Here is a 25,557-nt window from a genome sequence, read left to right on the forward strand (position 1 = left end):
TTCTCTCTAACACTGAGGGAGCACATCTTAATGCTTTCAACTAGACACTAACCTTTTGCGACACAGAAACTGAATTTCATACTCAAATATCAGATGATTTACCCAGAGTCTTGCTATAAATCTGCTCATAAATTTAGTAGAAATGTTATGGATAATAATTAGCACTGTGGTATATACAGTACAAAGAATATTAATTTAATTTTAAGCTTTTATTGTTTATAAAAAAAACTAAAGTATCTTCCTTTGAAAACTTTATTGTGCAGTTTGTACAATCTTTAACCACAATAAAGTATATGTCCTTATGCAATGTCTTGTATTTAAAAAATCATGTTTGAGAGACATTTGAAATGAAAGGAGGAACATTTCAATTTGTAGTTTAAATGTTAATAATCCATGATATTTTTTTATTTTTTTATCAATTGTTTTAATCATTATAGCCTGACTTGCCTGGGGGAGCAATGCATGCTTTAATGAGAGCTGAATGTTACACCAGTGTAACATGATGTAGAAAATCCACAATCATTATATATTTAAATTGCTTAAGTAAAACTGCTAAGAACTTCTAAGGCAGAGAATTTCATCTGAGCTTTCTGCCATGACATCTTTTATTGGACATCAGTTGCATACTAAATTTCACATACTTGAAAACAGAATTTTGTTTCAAAAGCCTTCATGCTAAAAAGATGCTCGCACACATCTTATCCCTTCAAAGCATTCTTTGAAGAGATGGGTTTTATTGTCAGCAGGAAGCAAAATAAACCAGTTTGGCACTTCAAGAGTGTACAGAGATATTTCTGTTCAGCATGAAAAAATTGACTTGCAATGGAATCTTTCATCTTGTCACCCTTTTTTGTATATGACTGGATAGGGTGTCGCTAGACATAATGACATCCGGAACTAAGCTCATCGGTGTCATGTTATATAACGCAAAGCTCCCTACAATTACATAAAACATAGGTAACAATTTACAATAAGTTCTCATTTGTTAACATTAGTTAATGGATTAAGGGGTGTAATGGTTCAAATTGCTCAAGGTTCAGTTTTTATCATGGTTTTAGGGTCACGGTTTCAGTACGGTTTGGTATGTGCTATGTTCAGGGAAAAAAGGTATACTGTCAAAAAAAAAAAGACCTGTTAGTGATCGCCCTCGTGATCATCTAAGGCATAATAAGACCAAGGTGACAGGAAATCCCAGTTGAGTTGAATTTATTGTGCAGACAGTGCAAATCCCATAGCAAAAACCAAAACCAAATAAAAATATTTATATATAAATGTTGAAGAAAAGTCTTTTTTTGTGGGAACGTAGCCACAACAGCAGTTATGTCATACCCAACATGGTTTCTCCCAATCAGACAGTGCGTCCACCATGTTTAAATACTCTGCTTTTAAAACAATACAGGTTTGGTCACTGGTGTTTCACAAGCAGGTAAGTTATATTTGTCATAACCCAATCTTAAATAAAGATTTAAAATCAAACATATGTGTATTGTGGTTATTTATAACAATGAATGGACAATGTTAGCGGCTAATGTTACCCAAACACATTGTACATATCCACTACACAACAGGCAAATACACATCGTACCCTCACATATCTTAAACACATTATACGCAATACCTTAATGCAGAGACAATATATGTGTGTGTTAGATATGGTGTACGTGCATTAAGTCCATTCATGATCAAGGGGTTGCTCTGTGACAACAAATAATCTAACTACAAGCAATAGCACAAATAAATACAATAGGACAAAGATACAAATAAAGTAAACAGTGCTTTTCAGGTTATTCATGTTTCTAACTTCTGGTACAGAAATTGAATAAAGTAAATTAAATAAAGATTAATCATTAATACAATTTCAAAAGCTATAAAGTCAAGAGCAGTGAGTGATTTCCTTGTCTTTTGTTGTTTGATTAACATTAAAAACACAGACAGCCGATATATTAGTCTGCTGTCACTTTAAGACAATTCACTGACTAGTACACGGATACTGATACACATACCTTGTCTTTCTTGACTGTTTACGTTCACTTAATACATAACCTACTATGTTTGCTGCTAGGATGCTCGACAAGAGGGGTATGTTTACATAATTTTTGTGTGAATTTGTCTGTTCAAGCGCAAGACTTTAAAGAGAACTCAATATTTGCACATTGTCTGAAACACAGCTTTCCATGTGCGTGCTTCGGATGAGTGAATACACAAACCTTCTCACAGTGCGCGCACAAGTTCTCTTTCGTGTCTTCTTGCGCTTGAATGTTTAAATTGGAAAGGCTTAAATGAGTTTAGCTTAAACACAGATAGCAATGTGTGCTGTTCGGGTCTCACCTGCAATCAACACCCGGGTGAAGACGGCGTAAATGACTGATCGTATTAGAGCATACAGCACACCTGTATACTGAACAAAGTTTACAAAGAGGGACTGTTGAAAACGGTATGGAACAGTTACACCCCTAGGAACTAACAATAAACAATATATTTGACACTATTTATTAACTTTTGTTAATGTTAGTCCTTCTTTATTTTAGTTCACAGTGCATTAACTTATGTTATTACACGGCTCTGTGGAATGCTTGATTTTGATCAGTCAATCGCGCCATGTTATTCCTCCATAACAACCGCTGAAAACAGATAACTGTAACGACTGAGACAAATCAGACACAATTATTTGTTATATTTAACAAATAATCTTTAAAAACTCATTCTGGGATCTATGGTCCCATCTCCCCAACTAGGGCAAGAACCATGACTACCATAAGATAAGATGTTATTGCTGTTAAGAATGTGGTCATGTTTTCAGGCCGAGGCCATAGGAAAGACCTACAGCCCTTTAAACAGAGTTTCCTGCATTAATTTATAGACTAACCGATCTATAAATGAACATGCATCCCAGGACATTGTGTGTGATAATATTATGTCTTGTAGACAGCCTTTTGCATTTGTATTTATTTCATGCATGCTTTATGAGAGAACTACAAGTTAATGTAACCCCAACTATATCGTGTCTCCTATCTAATTAATCATCATTTAATGACTCACACTTTTGTAACGACTGAGACAAGTCAGACACAAGTATTTGTTATAGGTTAACAAATGATATTTAGAACTCACTCTGGGATCTGTGGCCCCATCCCCCCAAACAGGGCAAGAAGGTCTTAGTTACCATGACCACGATCAGATAAGTTGGTTTTAAGACTCTTAGCAATGTGAACGGGGCCTCTGCCACAAAACCTACAGATATTAGAACAGACTCTCCTGCATTCATTTATCAATGAACTGATTAACATGAAATTAGCATGCATCCCAGAACTTTTTGTGAATGATTTACTGTTTTGTGTTGTGTCTTTTAATACTATTATCTTTTGATACTATTATCTCGTTGATACTATGTATTTTATTATAGAACCAACGGTCAGTGTGACCTCAACTATACCATGTTTGGTCTCTATAAATTGGTACTTTGAAGATCGAAATGATTGTGTACATGATATGCCGATAGCTGCGCAACATATTAGTATTACAAGAATCTTTCTTAGTTTCTTCATCAGAAACCAATCCAGCTGCACATGCAAATGAGAACAAAGATTCATAAATCAGCCACAGAGGAATCTTCCCGCTCGGAAATTCCACCCTTCTCATTGGTCAAGCAAACCCGGAGAGGTTTTCTCAGGCTTTATTAGAGACAAACCCACAGTGGCCCTTCTCTACTCTTCTCTTCTGGCCTCTACTGCTGCTTCTTCAAGTAGATACTGTGGGGTACCAAGGGCCCCAGCAGGCCGTGAGCACCGCCTGCCATCCTTTCACTCTCCCAAAGAGAGTCAGACTGTCTTTTCTTCAATCCAACTGTGATAAGGTTCAGTTCAGGAATAATAAGGAAGGAAGAAGACAGGGGTCGGCTTGAGCTGGGACACTCGCTTTATTCACGTTTCTCACAAACAAAACAAAAGGTGCGCACAAAGCGCGTTCACCGTGCACAAAGCACAGCCACAAAACACAATAGCTCAGAATATTCTCTCGATGACTCTTGTCAGGTTCAGCAGCACACACGAGGTCCCAGCTCGTCTCTCTCTCTCTCTCTCTCTCTGTCCCACTCCGGCTTATATCCGGTCTCTCCACGCCAATTACTGAAATCAGACACAGGTGTTCATCATCTGCACTTGACCTACTTACGCTCCGCTCTGTTCCGTCCTCTCTCTCCCTCTACAGACTCAGCAAAACCACGCCCCCCTCGCCACACCAACCAAGAAGAAAACTGTAACCTTACCATCACTCTTGCAACGATCAACTCTTGGCTTCTCAGTACGTTCAGGATGCCATGCTGTCCAGCGTGGCCTCAGCAGGCCCCAGGGCAGCAGGCTTCGACTCACCACAGCCATGTGCTCACTCAGGAGAGAGAGGACTCTCTCAACCACAACTACATCAAGGACAACCTTTATTCAATGCGGACGAAGTCCATCGCAACTCCCACCATTTGCTCTGCGTGTCCTGCCGGCCCAGAGCCTGCAGGCCACAATCTGCACTCCAGCCATGAGAACAGCGTCGAAATAACCATGCAAGTTCATCACATCTTCTCCATCCAGCAGAGAAGATGACGATTCCAACTTGTACAGTGAGATTTGACACTCACGGACCCATCAACAAACTCAATTTTCAACCACTTCAAGAATTGTGTCCACTGCACAGACCATGCAAGTATCAATTTAATGAGGTGCTCTGAAAATGATAAGCTGATGGTTCTTTTCATAGTTCCCTTTCCTGCTTCCAGTTCCATTCTATCACTCACCATTTTACCCATGTATGTATGTATGTATGTTTGTTTAATTTAGCTATGTTTGTGATTTAGTTAATAAAAGTTGTGCACAATATGTATTTGGTTCTGATTCTCTGCTTGCAACAAAGTCCATTTTACGATCTTGATCTTGTTACATGCTCTAAGCGCTGTACATGCTAAGAAATAATGCCATGGAAGATACGCTTTTCTTAGAATAAATGAATAATCAAAAGAGTTCTTTGGAACTGATTAATTGATTGTAATATTAATTTAGCTACCTCAAGTTAATCCAATTAACTGACCCAAATATGAAAAATGAATCATAACTGATAATTGAGTTATTATTAATATTTCCCCTTTGAGCTAACTTGTTACACTTTAGTGTACATCACATTCTCATAGAATGCAGTGTGTGTTTGTTATATCTATCTGAGTATAAATGGACACAAACAGCAAGGCCCATGTCTAACCACACTTGAGACAGAGCCATAAATCCTCCCAACAGAGGAATTTCCCACTTGGAAATTCCACCTTTCTTATTGGTCGAGCCAACCCTGAGAGGTGGAACCTTTCTTAGGCTTTAAATTGCCTCTACACAAGCACCTCCCTCTCTTGGCCTTCTCAGTATGTTCGTGTAGCTGTCATGTGTGGTCGCACCAGGCTCCAGGGCAGCAGGCCTTGACCCACAACCAGCCATGTTCTCATTCAGGAGAGAGAGGACTCTCTCAACCACAACAGAATCAAGGACAACATCAGGAGTTTGGCACAATTTCTTCATTCAATGCAGAAGAGGTCAATTGCAACTCCAACCATCAACTCTTCTGGCTTCCTCCCTTCTCAAGGTTGCTCTGCGTGTCCTCTCCGGCCCAGGGCCGACAGGCCACAATCTGCACTCCAGCCATGTGAACAGAGTCAAACAAACCATGCAAGTTCATCACCAATTCTTCAGTCAACGTTGAAGATATCAATTGAGACTCATGGAACCATTAATATCCTTCTTCAGGATCTTCACAAAATGCTTTCACTGCAAAGGCCATTTAAGTATACATTTAGGTGCTCTGAAAATAATAAGCTGATGGTTCTTTTCATAATTAAATGGATCTTTTCCATTTCCTGCTTCCGATTTCATTCTGTCATTTACCATTTTACCTATGTATGTGTGATTGTGTGTATGTGTGTTTAGATTAGTTGTTTTTGTGATTTAGTTAATAAATTCTGATAATAAGTTCCGATTCTCTGCTTGCAACAAAGTTTATTTTACGATTAAGATTTTGACTACATTAGTAGTACTTAGTAGTACTGTACAGTAAGAACAACATTTCCCTCCCCCGGAAATGAACATTTCTTAGAATTAATAAAGTGTTAGTGATCACAGGATGAACAGGTTGATTGAAATTTAAAAAAAAAAATAATTAATGATATTAACTGATCCAAATATTCAAAATTAATTATTATTATGATTGATTATTAATATTTATTGTAAAAACAATGGGTCGTACATTAATATTAATATTAGCTCAAATGATCTATAGGGAATTTTAATAATTAATCATGAATATGATTAATATTTTGTATGTTACAGTTACATTAATTTATCGCAGCTGAACTAGATTGATATATGAACGATTACCATAACGGGTTATGGTTCGTCATTAATACATCAATTGTTCTTATTTCAGCTCGAAGTTATGGGATAACTTTAATGGAATTAATTTAGTTATCAAACAATCTGTTTGTCCAGCGAACAGATTGTACGTAAGATTAAATTAACTCTCAAGGAAAATTATCCTTCTTACAAACACGAGAAAGAGTATCTTTTCCAGGCCTTGAAAAGACACTCTCGGTGTCTGTAGACTAAAATTAGGTTACTTAAATCGTAGCCTACCAAGGTAAAGCATATAGCTAAGATCGAACATTTCAGGGACTAAGTAACATGGGCAATTAAAACAGAGTCAGTCAAGGATATATGGAATTTAATAATTAGACTAATACTACATCGAAACTACGAGTATACACAGAGTAAATACATATTTACAACAGAAACATACGGATGAAAACATTACAAGACCAAACGGATAACAGATGAGATAGGGAGAGGATGAAAGGGAGAAAGTGAAACTAAAGTTCAGGATGAGAGAGATCACCGAGATGCTCTCTCTCATCGCAAAAACACAGGTAACCTTTTGAGAGACAGCAAGGAATCAAATCACATTAAAAGTTCAATAAACTTATCTTGCAAAATGGTTCTCTTTGTTGCTGAAGAACGCAGAGTTCATGCGTGTGTCCTAAGACCATCGTGCGTGTGTTTCTTTAAGAAAGCCGGGCTCGCGCTCTTGTGTCTTCTGGTGAGCGCGGTAGCGGGGTTTTCGAAAGAGTCTTTCTCTCTGAGTTGAAGTTGTCTGCTGCGTTTGCTTCATGGAGTCCGAAGACGAAAATAAAGAAAAGACTTAAAGAAAATTGAAAACGCTCCCAAAGGGAGCCATAAGGTCTTCTCGCTGACGAGGCGGGTTCGTGAAAGTGCAGGAACAAAAACAAGACGAAAGGAAATACAGAACAGAACTGAACGGAACGCGGAGTGTAACCGCTTTTCTAGGGCACAGGAATTTCACTCCTCCCTGGGGCTTGAGCCAATTGGAATGCGAAATTCCAGGCGGGAGAAAAGTTCTTTGTCTCACTATGAGTTTGATTTGCATGTTTTATGGCAGTCTTAGGATCATGCCATTTCTACGTTAAACAATTATAACTGCAGTAAAACGCATTTTATCATAATTTGGTATCCATATCTTTCCTACGGGTATATGGAGGTTTAATTCAAGACCAAATTTGGTATGTTTAAAAGCTACGGCCTAGAAGTACCTTCTTACTCTGTAAGATAAGTATTAAAAGTTCGATTAACAAACTGGGAATAAGACTAACCTAAAATGTGATGTGCATTTACAAGTGGGAATGAAAATTAGACTTTTTAAAAAGATCCACATGGCATATCTATGATTGCAACGGTGCACATCTGAAACATTATTCCTTTAAGGTTTACAAGAATACAACAACCCATCACAGAGAAGAACAATCGTGGAAAAGAGAAATTACATTCAGGTTTACATATTTCTTCAATGGTTATACATATAGAAAATGTAGGATTTAAGTAGGGTTAAAGATTAACACTGCTCCACTCCTAAAATCTTTGTTGCTGGACATTCCTTTAGGCAATAAAACAGCAAAGTGGGGGGAAGGCAATTGCCAGAGAATATTGTTGAACATTCTCTTACTAAAACACTATTGATTAAAGAATACATTTCAAAACCACACCTCTATTATAAAGCCAAACTAAATCACACATGCCTAATGTAATTGTACATAAATTAAAGTATATTCTATCCTAATTTAAACACAAAGGGATGTTTGTGTGTGTTTGTGTGTGTGTAGAAAGTTTCAAGTTTCGTTATCTCTCTGTGGTCCAGAGAGGGGAAAGGGGGGGTTCGGAATGTCTCTGAGGTGAAATTAGTGTCGTAAAAGTCAATTGGCCGACTAGCTGGAGCCAAAGCAACTGATTTACCTTCGGGGGTTCAGAGTGGGACAGCAAGAAGGAATGTGCGTTTATGTTCTGATTCAATGAGCCATGATTCTAGCCAATGTGGCTACATTCCCCCTTTTCGTCCGGTGAAGTCCGTGTGGACATCGTCGGACGACAATCATCACAATGGTCACATGGCAGGTGAATCATGACAGTCGTGTAGCAGGTGGATCATGACGGTAGGAAGGCAGGTGGTGCTTGGAGCTGAGGATTCAGCTCGATGAGGTTCGGCGTGGTCTCTGACTTGACACCACCTTTCTGGGGATTCCGTCTGAAACCTGCAAAGGTGCACAGCCCAATGTCGGCGGCGTTCCAGCCTCGGACCGCAGATGAAGTGTTCAGAACGGGCCGTCGAGCCGGTGCTCGGAGGGCTTTGTTGGCAGGAGCAATGTCCATGAGTTGGGACCCCATTTTCTCACTACGGAGTTCCAGTCCTGGATTCAAGGTGACGTTGAAGTTTTTGGAGGATGGTAGTTTCAGTGCTGTCTGGTACTCTTTGCTGGGAAGCTGGTACCATGTCAGGCCATCAAGGTGTAGGATGACACCTTTCAGTACTTGAAGTCCCATTTTCTGGTTGAGCATGTTGACACGGCTGGTTGTGTCATGCTGGTCGTGAGTGACAGTGGCGGTGTGCACAGGTGCGTTAGCACGCCACCTTTCACCTGCTATCTCTGCTTGTGTGTGGGTGACTTTGCTGACCAGGGGGTGCAACCCGCAGATTTCTTCAGCGTTGTCTCTGAGTAAGGGTTTGCTAAGGCAGAGATAACAAATGTCTTTGGTCATAGTACACAGGTGTAGGTTTGGAGCTGAGTACCGTTGTGTGTCGCCATCGTGGTAGGCCACCACGTCTGGAGGGCTTATCTTGAGGTGGGTGTTGTTTTCCCAAAACCTGACCTTGCAAATGTCTGTAAGTCTGTAGACTTGGCTTGACTCGATGATAGGCGGATTTAGGAGAAGGCCCACTTCTCTCTGCTCGGGATCGACGCAGAGTGAGATGGTGCTATCCAGAGAGTAGGCCAGGTGTTTTTGTAGAAAGTCAGCTGGCGTGTTGATGGCGGAAACCAGCACAGTTAGCATCAGGCTTAGTATCAGGTATGGTGGGATTACACCTGTGGCTATGCTGTCATTGGAGGAGCTAACTTCCCACAGCATGTCTGTCGTTGGCACTGTAACCAGCTGAGTCTGGACAAAGTCACTCTGTGAGACAGTAAACTGCGGCTTCATGGAGTTTGCGGTCTGGTTCGCTGCATTTACACTGGACACACCAATGTTAAACAGAGTTCTGGCAGCAGCTCCGGTTCTGAGCAATGCTCCCAGGAACTGGCTGGAGTGGTGGTTGGTGCTTAGGAGTCCCGATTGTGCAACAGTCACTTTCTCAAGTGGGTTGAACATGTGTTCGACCTTGGCCTCGGCGTGAGAGAGGGAGTCCTCTGTCCGTCGGACACTTGTCCAGATGTATTGGGCTACGGAGCTGGGGTGGTGTGCTCTGTAGACCGGGCGGGGCTGGATGAGTCGAACATGCACTTGCTGGGGGTAGGTCCTGCCGTCAGTGATCTGGGGTCTCGGTCGTTCTCTCGGTGGCAGCTGTCCTCTGGTTGGCAAACAGTACAGCATGGCGAACCACAGCAGCAACCTGGCACAGACAACAGGGAGAGAGAGAGAGAAAGGGGAGGAAGAAGCCAGCAAGGGTTGTCTTTGATTGGACAGGGCAGTCTTTTTACTTTGTGGGCGGCGACTGGGTTTAGTTCGCCTTGGCCCATGTTTTGCCACATCTTGCTGTCGGCTTGTCGCTTGCTTCAGTGTCTCGTCAGTGTCTCTGGTGTTGCGTTGTGCAGCACATGATGCGTTATAGACGAACATTAGCAGTTTATCCCCCTTTGTGCGCCGTGGCAGTACAAGCCTTGGCATTGTGATGTCAATCGGTGCACAACTCATAATGTTGTTCTGTACGCGCAGCATGTGCGTTGTGTTATGCAGTGGTCTGAGGCACTGGTTGTCAGTGAGGTCAGACGGCATGCAAGGGTGGTTGGAGGGTTTTGAGAGGTGGGCATTTAAAGTCTTTATGTGGATGTCAGAAGCCCGCATGTCAGTTATGGTTGTCTTTGCAAACAGCGGAGCCAGCGTAAGCGGCTCTGAATTAGGCAGTTGATCTTGTAAAGTTCTTATGCTGTGTGTAAGCTTTTCAACCTCTAGGGTGGGTGGGTGGGTTGAAAGTGACCACAGCTTGTTGTTTAATGCACCAGGCTTGGCACTGGCTTGAATGAGGTCATGTCGCTGCAGGTCAGTCATGACATTGAGGCAGCAAGTGTCAAAGTCTTTGGTGGGCTGTAAGGTGCAGGGTAGCAGATTCGAACCTTCAGTTGGTGCTGAGTCTGTGTCTTTTCGGCTGGCTGTGGGAGTTCCCATGAACTCTGTGACCGTTGTGACCTGACCGTCTGGCTGTGACTGAAAGTTCTCGTACTTGAGCCCAGACTTTGAGCTGTTTCAAGTCCAGTAACGGTTCAAAACGATCTAGAAGGTCTCTGCCGATGAGGAACGGAAAAGTGTCCATTTTTGAGATGAACACGGGATGGACTAGACTCAAAGGACCAATCGTCAGGTGAATGTGGGCTACCTGTTCGAGCCGGATGTCATGTTGACTGTATGACTGTACGTTCAGTTCACAAGTTTGAGGTGTAAGAGTTCGGTCTTGTCTCTTAGCTTTAAATTGGAGTCTTTGGAACAGTTGATTTGAGATCACCGTAATGTCCGATCCTGTGTCTATCAGGGCTTCCATGCTCACATCCTTTTCCAACGTGATGTTCAGGTAGAGTTTTTGGGCCACCCCCTTTTTGATCAGGTTGCCCAGGAAAGTTGGCATGGCAGGTGTGACGGTCGGTTGGTGGTTAGGACCGGTCTCGTGTAGCTTGCTGTGGAGGCAGTTAGACAGAACAGCGTTTTCTGGTACCTTGGTATTTTGGTACCTGGTGTGAGGAGGTGTGCTGTTTCGTTCATGGTGTGCAGCTGTCAGCTGTGGAGCTTGGGTGATGCTGTCATGTTGTGATGTGACAGTTAGCTCTGTGGTCTGTGGATGATGAGCAGTGTTCGAGGTGCTTGGCTCAGTCAGATGGCGGACAGACGGTTTGGTTTCAGTTCTTATGCTTAGGCATAAGATGTCTGGCTCGTCCTTCTTGTCTTTCTTGCAATGTTTCTGGTGAAGAAGCTCTTTCAGCACCTTTAGGATCTCTGCTGTCTCAGACGTGGATGCACTGTGGTTATCTGATGTGAGCTCAGGCTTGAGCTTACCAGTGTCGTGTCGAGAGTGGTTCCACCCTCTGTCGGGGCTTGTTGTCCTGGGCGGTGGAGATCGGCTCTTCTTGGGTCGCCGGCCGGTTTCCCGGAATCTTTTAGAGCGCTCGCTCTGGTGCTTTGGACGAGCACCACTGCGATTGTGTTGCCCTCTGCTGGTTTGGAACGGTCGTGACTCTCTGTAAAAATGTCTGTGACTGTGGTGTTGTGGGACACCCTCTAAAGTCAGTTTTGAACAGTGTTCAGAGACAGAATAGATTGTGGGGTTTTTCACAGTCTTTTCAGAAATAGTCTTTTGCTTGGTGTAAGCTTTATGGGCTAAGTCACGCAGCTGTTGGGTAGACATGGCCCGTGCATCGGCCAAAACCCCAATATGATGGGATAAGGTTGGATGGAGATTCCGCAGGAAAAGAGTTCTAAATGTAACATCCTGTTCCATCCCTGGCTCATTCTGTGCTCCGAAGAAGGCTTGTCGGAGTCGGTTGTAGTAGATCTGGGGGTGTTCACGCCGACCTTGTTTGAGGTCTACAGCAGCGATGAAACCTTGATCGGAGTCTGGATCAGAGAATTCACTAATCAAAGCTTGCCGTAATTGTTGGAAGTCCGTTTTGACAGCCTGTGGTTGACGGTCTAGAAAACTACGAACATCACTACTAGCCGTTATTCTTAACAAATACAATTTGTCCCAAGCCGTCATGTTGGCGACAGTTTGCACGTGAAAGTCAATGTCTCTTAAATAAGCATGAATGTCATAATGTCCTGCAGAATCTGGATTAAACATAGGAATGTTTCGGGCTATCTTGTCAAGTTCTCGGGGGGTCGTGCCGTGGTTAGTGGCATGGGTTTTCTGAAAGGGTCCTCCCCCTTTCGCTGTTGACAGATGGTCTTGGAAGCTGGCTGGTGATGTCTTGAGCGGTGGGCTTACATCTCCCTTTTCAGCTCTGGGTTCTTGGCTGAAAGGTGCGGACCAGTTGGTCAGGGGAAACTCTGTGATGTGCGTTTCTCCGTTCCAGCCACTCTGCAGTCTGTAAGAAGGTTTCAGTTCTGCATGAACAGTGTCAAGTTCATCTTGGAGCTCGTCTCTCTGCAGAGTAAGCTCGCTGATTTTAGCTCGGGCCGTTTGCAAATGTTTTTCGCACGCCCTGGCTTTTGCTTCTGCTTCTTTTAGTTCAGTCTCGGCTCTCCCTAGGAGAGCGTCACTTTGTTGGAGTTTTTCGTCGAGTTCTTTTCTGGTTTCTCTCTCCAACTGTTCTCTTTGGTCTGTGTCGAGGCGCCGATCTTGCAGGGCATTTCGAAGTCTTTCTACTTCCTTCTGTAGTTCTGGATCTGTGGCGTCCTCTTTCTCGCGCTGGCTCTGGGTCTCGAGGAGGAGCTGATCTAGACGACTCTGGGTCCGGGCCTGGTCCTTCCAGGCCTCATCCGCTTGAAGCTTTAGCGTTGCGGCTTGCTGCTCCAGGTCGATGTTGCTCCGTTCGCTGAGCCGTGCCTGGGCGACGAGGAGGTGAGCTAGGGTCCCGGTGATCCTGGCGAGTTCTTTGTGGGTGTAACTCTGGCTAGGATCCTGTGCCATCAGCTGGTCCAGCTCAGTGTCCAGCTGCGTTTGGTTCAGATGCTGCAGGTCACTGGCTTCCTTGGGCAGGAAGGTGCTCGTTGTCGCTTCCAGCCATGTCGCTAAGTGCTCCCGACGGACCGCGGGACTGGATGCACGGGACATATTGGCTTCACTGTAGGCGAGAGAAGCACAGCACACACACAAAGAGACCAATGCAAGTTCGTTCTAAGGTTAAAGAGCTATAGTCATACGGGCTATGCCGTTTATGAGAATTTTGGGCTAACTGATGCACAGTTAGACAGTTAGCGGAGCCAATTGACTTGGGTCGAAGGACCCGAACTAGAGATTTGACAGGCAGTAGCCTCGCGGGTCACGTGATGACACCGGCTGCTTGGTTTGTCGCCCTATTATCTAGCTTCCTTGGTGGCTCTCATAGGTTACTTGTCTCTGGGTGAAAATGAAAGAAACAAATCATAACCGAAAAAGGATAGAAAAGACTGAGGTAAAACAAAACACTAGTGATGACTAGGTCTGAAATTAAATACACAGAATGGTAACACAGTACGTGTTCAAGAGGATAAAGAGACCTAAGCTATTACCACTGTTAGGGTTTAAGATAGGCCACCAGGTGAGTGGGGGCTATCGGGGTAGGAAACCTAGGAGATGGTATGGCTTAGAGAAGAGGGAAAGGTGGGCCATACATCTAGGATATACCCGGGGGAATATCTAATATTCTGTGGCTTATAGTAAGTGGATGGGTTTTATTACATTTAGTTTACCTGATGTGAATTGAGGCCACTCAGGTGGAAACCAGTGGCTCGGTCAACCTCTCCGACAGTTCTCCAACACTTGACCGCGGTGCTCCCGGGCAACCTCGTCTCTCGGTACCACAGTGTGCCCACTCAAACCACTTGCGACTTTAAACACAAAGTGGCAACGCCAAGGTGTCAATCATCAGACGGCACGGAAAGATTGAGTTTTCCTCGGAACTCTCCTTTCGGAGTGGTCCTTTCAGCAGACCCCAGTTCGAGTGATTGTCTCAAAATTGCCTTGTGTGTCGCTGACGTTGACTTAACCTTTTGGCGGGCCAAATTGCTGATGTCGGGGTGGCGTGCCACAACCGGAGGTACGAGATTCGGAAGAGTCCGAGACACACGGCCAGTGTCAGGTAGCGTCGGACAGGTGAGCTCGCTTGCCGGAGACCAAGCAGAGATGGCTGTCAGATCACAAAGGGAGTACTACAATAAATACACAGAAGGATGAACAAGGGAAACTTAAAGTGAATTAAGGCTTGCTTGTTTAAAACCAATTGAGTAGTTATGTCTGTAGAAAGGAGAGTCAAAGGTTTTACTAAATAATGATAAAACAATAGGAAGTTATGATAATGTTAATTATCAAAATGACCTAACCCGAAAGAGAGAAGGAAAAGAATAACAGTAGGAATAAAATAATAGGAAAAAAAAAATAATAAATAAATAAAAATTTAAAAATCAGAATAGAAAGGAACAGGATTGAAACACGGGAGAAGAAGCAGGCCGCAGTAGCTGGTTTTCACCACAAGGGGGCGTGCTCCCTTTCTGTGCTTAACCTGGCAAACATAAAACTTAATTCAAATTAAAAATTCAAAACTTGTTTAAATTAAAATTTAAAATAAGCATGTAAGGAAATGTAAAAATAAGAATGATCTCTTATAATAATCCAGATACCCTAAAGTATCAGTCCTATTTATAAAAATAATCAGGAGAGGAAGACGATATGAAAGAGTGAAAGGAGGGAAACAGTGATGCCGACTTAGTATCCACAAGGCCACACGGTGGCGCTGTTTCCTCCAAGTGGATACCAGTGGCTGAATAGACAACTCAATTTAAATTTAAAATTCAAACTAGTTCAAATCAAATTTAAATGAGCATGTAAAGAAACGGAGAACTCAGAATAATATCCCATAAAAATTAATGTTAACAGTGAAGTCTCATCAATAATTTATTAAGAAAACCAAAAGAGAAAAGTAGAAGTAAACAATTCACGAAAGGATTTGAAAAGAGAGGAAAGAGAGCTGAGTGAACCGACCTCGCGGGTGGCGGCCACTAGGTGCCGTTGTTTCCTCTAAGGGAATGGCTGAGATTTAATCTGAGTTTTAATCCAAATCTTGTTTGAACCAAACTCAGAGTAAATGTATCAGTCCAAAAGCAGGAAAATTGTCTAACACAAAATAATAAACGCACGAGCAAAGCTATAAATGCGAATAGTTATTTAGAGTTTAAACATTAATTCACAGGGAAATGAATTCAGCCGTGAAGAGAGCGTTATCTGATAACTGGCCACGCGATGGCGTTGTTGCACTCATGCAGGCGGAAATCAGGGGGCAAAAGGGGTAATTTGAGGCTGCTAAACACTTACGCCCTCTGGCGTTTAGTAAATGGAATTACACAACTTCAATGTGATTCAAACGCTAAGAGCTTTTCAGCTCGCGTCACGCGCTGATTTCTGCAACACTCACAAATAGGACAGAGGTCTCGGCGGACCTTTTGGTGCTATTAATACTGCACAGGAAAGTATGGCGGGGTTTCTTCCCGCAAATACTCAAATGTGGACAACAGGAATTTTCCGTCTGTTGCTAGACTCCCATATTACACATTTATCAAAATAGCACTTGATTTGTGTATTTAGGTTTTCGATTGATTAGCTAGGTCAATGTTAACCAGGAGTTTACCGTTTTGTTGAATATCACTGGACTAACCACGAATTCAATAACGATATTGCATGCATGCAAGGCCTATGTTTAATAAGGAATCTCGCTTAGAAAACATATTTATTAATACCGGTAGTACGCACGTGAGAATTCTTCGTTCACAGCGATTTAAAACAAATATTAGAAATGTATCAACTGCAGAGATATTTCTTCATCTCTTAACAGGACATGTGTAATATTAAATACTGCAGTGTACGTAGCATTTAACAGTGCTAAAATCGTCTAGGCATATTTTAGCAACTTGTTAAAATGTACGTTAGGCCTACTGACTTCGGCTTTTTGCCTTGGACAGTTAGGAGTGAGTTCGCGTTAGCGACTTAACTCACAAATTCATAATTTCATAATGCGCAAAAATTATTAATAACCATATAACAGACTGAAACTGAATATTGCCCATAAACAAAGTTTGAAATGCCCGCATCCTCCACCAAAACATGTAAAAACAATGGGTCGTACATTAATATTAATATTAGCTCAAATGATCTATAGGGAATTTTAATAATTAATCATGAATATGATTAATATTTTGTATGTTACAGTTACATTAATTTATCGCAGCTGAACTAGATTGATATATGAACGATTACCATAACGGGTTATGGTTCGTCATTAATACATCAATTGTTCTTATTTCAGCTCGAAGTTATGGGATAACTTTAATGGAATTAATTTAGTTATCAAACAATCTGTTTGTCCAGCGAACAGATTGTACGTAAGATTAAATTAACTCTCAAGGAAAATTATCCTTCTTACAAACACGAGAAAGAGTATCTTTTCCAGGCCTTGAAAAGACACTCTCGGTGTCTGTAGACTAAAATTAGGTTACTTAAATCGTAGCCTACCAAGGTAAAGCATATAGCTAAGATCGAACATTTCAGGGACTAAGTAACATGGGCAATTAAAACAGAGTCAGTCAAGGACATATGGAATTTAATAATTAGACTAATACTACATCGAAACTACGAGTATACACAGAGTAAATACATATTTACAACAGAAACATACGGATGAAAACATTACAAGACCAAACGGATAACAGATGAGATAGGGAGAGGATGAAAGGGAGAAAGTGAAACTAAAGTTCAGGATGAGAGAGATCACCGAGATGCTCTCTCTCATCGCAAAAACACAGGTAACCTTTTGAGAGACAGCAAGGAATCAAATCACATTAAAAGTTCAATAAACTTATCTTGCAAAATGGTTCTCTTTGTTGCTGAAGAACGCAGAGTTCATGCGTGTGTCCTAAGACCATCGTGCGTGTGTTTCTTTAAGAAAGCCGGGCTCGCGCTCTTGTGTCTTCTGGTGAGCGCGGTAGCGGGGTTTTCGAAAGAGTCTTTCTCTCTTAGTTGAAGTTGTCTGCTGCTTTGCTTCATGGAGTCCGAAGACGAAAATAAAGAAAAGACTTAAAGAAAATTGAAAACGCTCCCAAAGGGAGCCATAAGGTCTTCTCGCTGACGAGGCGGGTTCATGAAAGTGCAGGAACAAAAACAAGACGAAAGGAAATACAGAACAGAACTGAACGGAACGCGGAGTGTAACCGCTTTTCTAGGGCACAGGAATTTCACTCCTCCCTGGGGCTTGAGCCAATTGGAATGCGAAATTCCAGGCGGGAGAAAAGTTCTTTGTCTCACTATGAGTTTGATTTGCATGTTTTATGGCAGTCTTAGGATCATGCCATTTCTACGTTAAACAATTATAACTGCAGTAAAATGCATTTTATCATAATTTGGTATCCATATCTTTCCTACGGGTATATGGAGGTTTAATTCAAGACCAAATTTGGTATGTTTAAAAGCTACGGCCTAGAAGTACCTTCTTACTCTGTAAGATAAGTATTAAAAGTTCGATTAACAAACTGGGAATAAGACTAACCTAAAATGTGATGTGCATTTACAAGTGGGAATGAAAATTAGACTTTTTAAAAAGATCCACATGGCATATCTATGATTGCAACGGTGCACATCTGAAACATTATTCCTTTAAGGTTTACAAGAATACAACAACCCATCACAGAGAAGAACAATCGTGGAAAAGAGAAATTACATTCAGGTTTACATATTTCTTCAATGGTTATACATATAGAAAATGTAGGATTTAAGTAGGGTTAAAGATTAACACTGCTCCACTCCTAAAATCTTTGTTGCTGGACATTCCTTTAGGCAATAAAACAGCAAAGTGGGGGGAAGGCAATTGCCAGAGAATATTGTTGAACATTCTCTTACTAAAACACTATTGATTAAAGAATACATTTCAAAACCACACCTCTATTATAAAGCCAAACTAAATCACACATGCCTAATGTAATTGTACATAAATTAAAGTATATTCTATCCTAATTTAAACACAAAGGGATGTTTGTGTGTGTTTGTGTGTGTGTAGAAAGTTTCAAGTTTCGTTATCTCTCTGTGGTCCAGAGAGGGGAAAGGGGGGGTTCGGAATGTCTCTGAGGTGAAATTAGTGTCGTAAAAGTCAATTGGCCGACTAGCTGGAGCCAAAGCAACTGATTTACCTTCGGGGGTTCAGAGTGGGACAGCAAGAAGGAATGTGCGTTTATGTTCTGATTCAATGAGCCATGATTCATAGCCAATGTGGCTACATTATTTTGAGCTAATTTGCTACATAACACAGGCCCATACAGGTTACTGAATTCAGCAGTGAATACTGAATCATTTGTTGTGAAGTATGTGTGGCAAACACACCAAGAACTTGGCTTTAATGTACTGCTTTCATTGAAGCATGCACACACTTACATCTCTGCTACACAGAGATCAGAAATCATGCAGCGGACACAGAAACATTAAGGAGCAAAGAAACCGTTGTTAACGTTGCCCCACAACTTTTATCAATCTAATAGCTTCACTAGATATTGATGGGAGCCAGGAATGATGCTGGGAAATGTAGTGCTGAGGTGACTGGGCTGGTGACTATTATATGACTATGTTTAACTATTCATTCTTAGTTATCCCCCTGCAAACCCACTTTGCACAGTGGCTCTATTAAAACGCAATGGGCTCAGAGGAGGGAAGAGAGATGCAGCCTCTCGCAGTAACTTTAACTGCTGGTGTTGGGCAGTGTCACTTAAAAAAAAGAGTGATTTATTCACTTTTTAATGGCATGTTTTGTAATGTTTGTGTTGTTTGAAATCATGTGAAAAACACTAATATGTGACTGTTTTACTTACAGTACATCTACATCTGCATGGAGGAGGACCTGAGAAAAGGTCAGTGTCTCACAAGTAGTGCTGTTAAAGTAATCAAACCAACCCCATGTTGTGTATGTTAGTTGCTTGGCATTTAGAAGATACTTTTGATTCAAAGTGACTTATGTTTCACTAATTTAACAACAGTTCCCCTGGAGCACGATGGTGAATAGCTCTACAGGGGGGACACCGCTGGCAAAACCAGCAATGCAAGTTTGAGAGGTGGCACCCCGACAAATCTCGCGAGAATCACAACTTGCTTTACAGCACGACGTCACATACATCAACAACATATGAGCAGCCTCAATGGAAGACACTAGCACGCATTTCAGACGTGAATCAAAGCAGAGTCGACAAAGAAAACGAAGAAAATGCGGTCGTAAAAGTGCAGAAACAGCTCTGCGTGAGTGGTATTTACGACAGTAACTTTAAATACAAGTACTCCACATCGACTCTAGGGGTTGCTGTTTGGGAAAAACGGAAACTGCATAGTGTGCATTTAAATGTTTTTAGACTCTCATAATATTCATTTATTTGTCGGAGTGTCTATTTACACTAAGTGCAAATGGCTCTGCCTGGTTGGCAGAGGCTATTTACACTAACTTTGCCAACCATAAACTGAAACAATCACAAAAGAAATCACGCTGGAAACAGGAGCAGTGGCATGAATAGTAACAAGGGTGGCGTTAGCTTTCGACGTGACTGAGTTTGAAATCTCCTTTTTCCGAACTCATTCTTCTCCACCACATATCAGCTTAGAGATTAATGCTCGGATTCTAAATAAAAATGAAGGGGGGTACCGAGGCGTTCCCAGGCCAGCCGGGAGACATAGTCCCTCCAGTGTGTCCTAGGTCTTCCCCGGGGTCTCCTCCCGGTGGGATGCACCCCGGGAAGGTGTCCAGGAGGCATCTGGAACAGATGTCCGAGCCACCTCAGCTGGCCCCTCTCGATGTGGAGGAGCAGCAGCTGTACCCTGAGCTCCTCCCGAGTGACCGAGCTCCTCACCCTATCTCTAAGGAAGCGCCCAGCCACCCTGCGGAGAAAGCTCATTTCGGCCGCCTGTATCCGGGATCTTGTCCTTTCGGTCATGACCCACAGCTCATGTCCCACAGCTCATGACCATTGGTTAGAGTAGAAAGGTAGATTGACCGATAAATCGAGACCTTCGCCTTGCAGCTCAGCTCATTTTTCACCACGACAGACCGCTACATCGACTGCATTACTGCAGAAGCTGCACCAATCCGTCTGTCAATCTCCCTTCCCTCACTCGTGAACAAGACCCAAGAAACTTGAACTCCTCCACTTGAGGCAGGAACTCTCCACCAACCTGAAGTGGGCAAGCTGAGTCTCATCCCAGCCGCTTCACACTTTCCATTAAGGATGATCTTATAATTAGGGGTACATATTGTGATATCAATGTTGCCCACTAGAGGGAGCCACAGGATAAGGAATCTTTTAATCCCCATCATTTTCTATCTGTTTCCGTCCATTTGAATGGAAATTAATGCATTTAATTAATTTGCATAACTATGGTGTACTGACAGTAAACATGACATAACATGTGAAACGCTTATAATTAAATGTTAAACTTTTGTTTAGAACCCAATAAAACACATTTTTCAAGTTGCCAGACACAATTAAATATAATATTGTCCAAAATTGAACAGACTAAATTATTATTATTTATTTATTTTGTACTATAATGCAACATTTCTATTAAGACATTTATTGTTGTGGTATTAATAAAAAAAATAAAAATAAAAAACATTTGTGTGTTGGACTCCAAGTATAAGGTAGGGGGCAACACATATAAAATGTATATTATAAAAAAGAAAAGGTAAAGATAAATGCTTCAGATAAATAAGGTTTTGAGCTGCAAATTATCTTCACATTAGCTTGAAATTGTCCTTTGACATCCTATGACGTGATTCAAGAGTAAAAGCTAGAAAAAGCCATTTTCACAATTAAAAATGATGTGCACATTTTATGTACATTAAATGTGACGTCACATGAAATCTAAGCAGTGTTGCATTATGGGACGTGGGCGCCATCTTAGGAGGCACGATCTCTGTTTACCTTTTCGCCGCCCGTTGCTATGACATGTAATAGTTGGGTATGTTTGGCTAAAACGAGGTAAAACTGAAGAAATTGAAAGAAAAAGAGAAGGGACCCTATCGGGGGAAACTAAATGCCACTGCCAAAAACGTTATTTGGACAAACTGTCCGCGATAAACAACGCTGATCCATATGATTTAGCAGCCCAAGACTGGATTACAGATCCAGACGCACTAACGTTACCTCCGCTCACAAATCTGGACATCGTTAACCTTGTTTTTTAATTGAGTGCGTACACTTTGCAGGAGTTTAAGAGCTATACATCCCTTCAAAATAGATTGATGTATCATTGCCCATCCCAGTTTATGTGTAACGTTATTTAAAAGAGTCTTTGTGGATGCAATCAGTAACGTACAGAAACAGATAAAAGTCACTTAATGTATTTATTAAGCAAAACCTTGATTCACTAACATTTTAAAAGGGCATGTAAAAAGATGTACAGAATATCAAAGCAAATTGTTAATTGAAAACAAAATGAATATAATTTATTTGATTCATGCAATGTGGCTTTATCGTCTGCTAACATGAACCACAAAATCAACATAATTCATCAACTATCCTACAAGTCATCAAGGAATATACAATACAAAACCTCTAGCTTTGTACAACTTTTAACAAACGTTTAACAAACCAGTTGATTTAGCAATCACTGCACAACACTTGGACACATGTTTGTAAGAGCACAGCAGACTATGACAACTTTGTCCAAGAACCACAGTCTCACCCTCACATGGCAGAACCATATTTATGGGAATTTTAGAAGACAATATTTTGTATTTGTTTATTAAAATTAAAAAAATGTCTCATTATTGCGGCAACCCACGCGATCCGGCGCCTTCTCGTCAGCTCCTCCATCTGCTTCCCATGTTGTTTTTTCAAGGAAGGAAAGTGGAAAAATTGTATTCTGTTGTTCATTTTCCTGAATTCACATACAGCGGAATAGGGCGCGATCCTCTCAATATGGCGGCGGACCCATAATGCAACACGGCGTGACGTCACCTTCACATTCCCTATAGCAGGGATAGACAACTCCGGTCCTGGAGGGCCACTGTCCTGCAGAGTTTAGCTCCAATCCTAATTAAACACACCTGAACAAGGCAATCAGTGTTTTCAGGATTACTAAATAGATACAGGCAGGTGAGTTTTTATCAGGGCTGAAGCTAAACTCTGCAGGACAGTGGCCCTCCAGGACCGGAGTTGTCTATCCCTGCCCTATAGGGATTAGTGAATGAGTGAACGAATGAGCTGTTTCGGACAAAGCTGACCGGAGCTTCTAACGGCAGCTGCAGTGACGACTTTACCATTCGCCCATTGGCTCTTTGCTTTGGAAGGCGTGACTTATTCCACCATATTGCGCATTGCACTTTCTCTCATACGGTGAACCGTCTTTTTGAAGGCTGCATCTGAAAACTTAGGCAGCTGACTAGTTTCTTCGCTCCCTTATAAGTATGACTCTGCTCCGGCAGCGTTTGCGCACGAAGTTTAATTTCTCGCTTAAAATTACATCAGAAGTGGGAAACGTTGGTCATAAACGTACATTTACACAAACTGACTTTTTTTTTTTTATCTCAACTGTCACAGAATGGAAAGCACAGGATTGTGAGATACCAAAGGTAACGAAGAATACATCTATGCTGCCTTCAAAAATCGATCAGATGAAGGCATCTCAGTTGAGAGGAAGTGAGGCTAACATTGAATGCGGACGTGCCTTGATGCCTTCCTACCTTGGAATGTGTCCTCCGAAGGCAGCATTTTTACGTTTTTTAATGCAGCCTTGGTCTTTATCAGGTCCGTATGCACTCAACGCCTAGTGAATACCCATAGTGCACTGTGAGAGTTGAGTGCCGAATGAATTCCAGCGTCTGATCAGAAGATGGCGCCCGCAGTTGAATCATCAATCCAGCCAATGCTGGTCCAATGTGGGTACAGCGTAATAGCATACAGGTATAATTTTCTTTTTATTTATTACGTTGTTTAATTAAAGTTTATACATGCTATTTTTAATGACAGATTTCAAGATAAATCTTTACTACTACTAGAGCTGCCAGTTTGCAAAGTTTCAAATTATAATTAAACTGCAAGCTCAAACGATGCAAAAGCAGCAGCCCTTCCAGTGCACTCAGTGTGCACTCCTTCAAGTGGACTATATTAGTGGACTAATGTTGGGTATAGTTAATGAGTGTAGGTATAGGGGTAAATTTTAAATGCATTTACTGTGTAGCTAAATGTTGTGGAAAAAATCCTACATTTACAGCCGATGAGTTTGACATAGGGTTACGTTTAGGAGTAAGGGTATGGTTATGCACTGTAAAAAATATTTTTGCAATTTAGTTATTTCAACTTATTTTTGTGAGTAGAGATAACTAGATTGTCCAGACAACAAAAAATTGTAAGTTTTCTTGTCCTCAACTAGACTGAAAGTTGAATGAACGACTTAAATTGTTATTTTAACTAAAAAATGTATGTTTAACCCTCTGGGGTCCTTCGTTTAACAGTCACACTCAGGACCTTCGGGTCCAAATGGACCCGGAGGGCGGGATTAATATATAAAAAAAAAAAAAATCATATATTTTTTTTTTTACTTGTTTTTTATAATATTTTTTCTTTTCTTTTTTGGTGTTTTGAGATAATTTTTTGATTTTAATTAATATTTATACAATAATTATGACCCATTTTTTCCCATTGAATATAATAGACATTTTTTATATACATATTTTTTATTTTATTTTTATTAAAAAAAATGTGTGTGTGTGTGGTTTTTTTTTGCACTCTTGATGTTTTAGAGATTCACCCCTTCACTGTTGAGTCCTTTTTTTCTGCATCCTGGCTGATTTGTAGCTTGTATGCACAAAAAAATTCTGTGTTTTCATATTTTTGACAATTTCCCATTCATTTCCTATGGGGGTCATTTTTGACCAAAGAGCAGAAGTGTGACATGCTTGGATCATGACCCAAATATTTTTTGTGTGTTCACATACCTAATACCATAAAAGTCACCAAGTTTCGGAACATTCCGATGAAGCTGTGATTTTTTAAAATTCAAAACAGATTTTTGTAATCTGAATTTATTAGTGTGTATGTGTATAAAAGTGTGTTTATGTGTGTGTGTGTGTGTGTGGATGTGTCTGTTTTGCACTCTTCATGTTTTATAGATTAACCCCTTCACTGTTGTGTGCTTTTTTTCTGGATCGTGGCTGATTTGTAGATTGTACGCACAAAAAAACTCTGCATTTTCACATTTTTGCCAATTTCCCATTCATTTCCTATGGCGGGTCCATTTGGACCCGAAGGTCCTGAGTGTGACTATTTTTTTTACAACCACTTAGACTATTCAAATTCTGTCCCCAATTTTTTTGGGTGTTCATATACCAAGTACCAACAAAGTCACCAAATCTCGGACCATTCCGATGAAGCTATGATTTTTAACATTTTTTTTTTAAACGCTTCGGGTCCATTTGGACCCGAAGGACCCCAGAGGGTTAAACAACTGCACTAGATTTTCTGTTGAATTAACAAGTATAATTGTTATTTTAACTTATAAATGTAAGTTGAAACAACTGCACTAAATTTTCTGCTGGTTTTACTTCAATTATACTCTAATGCTTTATTAGAAGTAAATTTGTAAACTAAACTTAGTAAACTAAACTTAATTTATCTATATATCTTGCTGTCTGGTAGACTGCATAAAAACCTAAACTTCAATTTTATTAGTGTGTACATTAAAAAACATTACACTGTAAACCCCAATGTTGTCATTAATAAAGAAATCAAGTTGTCATAACTTAACATTACTTACAAGTTTTTGCATCAAAAATTAAAAATTTGATTTTAATGTACTCATCTGGCAGCAAAAATCTTTCAGATTAAGAATTTAAGTGTTATGCACTCAAAATGTCAAGTAATTTAAATGATTCCCTATGTGTCTGTTTAATATGATTGTGCCTGAAATTCTGCCTTGACAACACGCTGATTGGTCGATGCACAAGGCAGTAGTTTTTTTGTTAATCGTGAATTTGCTGATGCAGGCAGCAGGCCAGAGGCACTGACACTGCATAAAAACAGTAATTTCGGGGTTAAAACGGAGCCGGCCCGTCCATCACGTAGCCTACGGACATTTCAGGCTTCGCATTTGGAACTGAATCACACAAGACCATAGACAGTATATAAACACAAGACTGACGCAGGCTGTAAATGGAATATTTTTTTGAACCGACTCTCGAGCCTCTTCTCCCCCTCCCCCGCTGACTCACTGCAGTTCTTGCGCGCGCAGCCGCAGAGAGCTTCCGGTATTTTCTGAGAAAACGTATGGTAA

This window comes from Scardinius erythrophthalmus (assembly GCF_964197995.2).
Source record: "Scardinius erythrophthalmus genome assembly, chromosome: 15".
Classification (NCBI taxonomy): Eukaryota; Metazoa; Chordata; class Actinopteri; order Cypriniformes; family Leuciscidae; genus Scardinius; species Scardinius erythrophthalmus.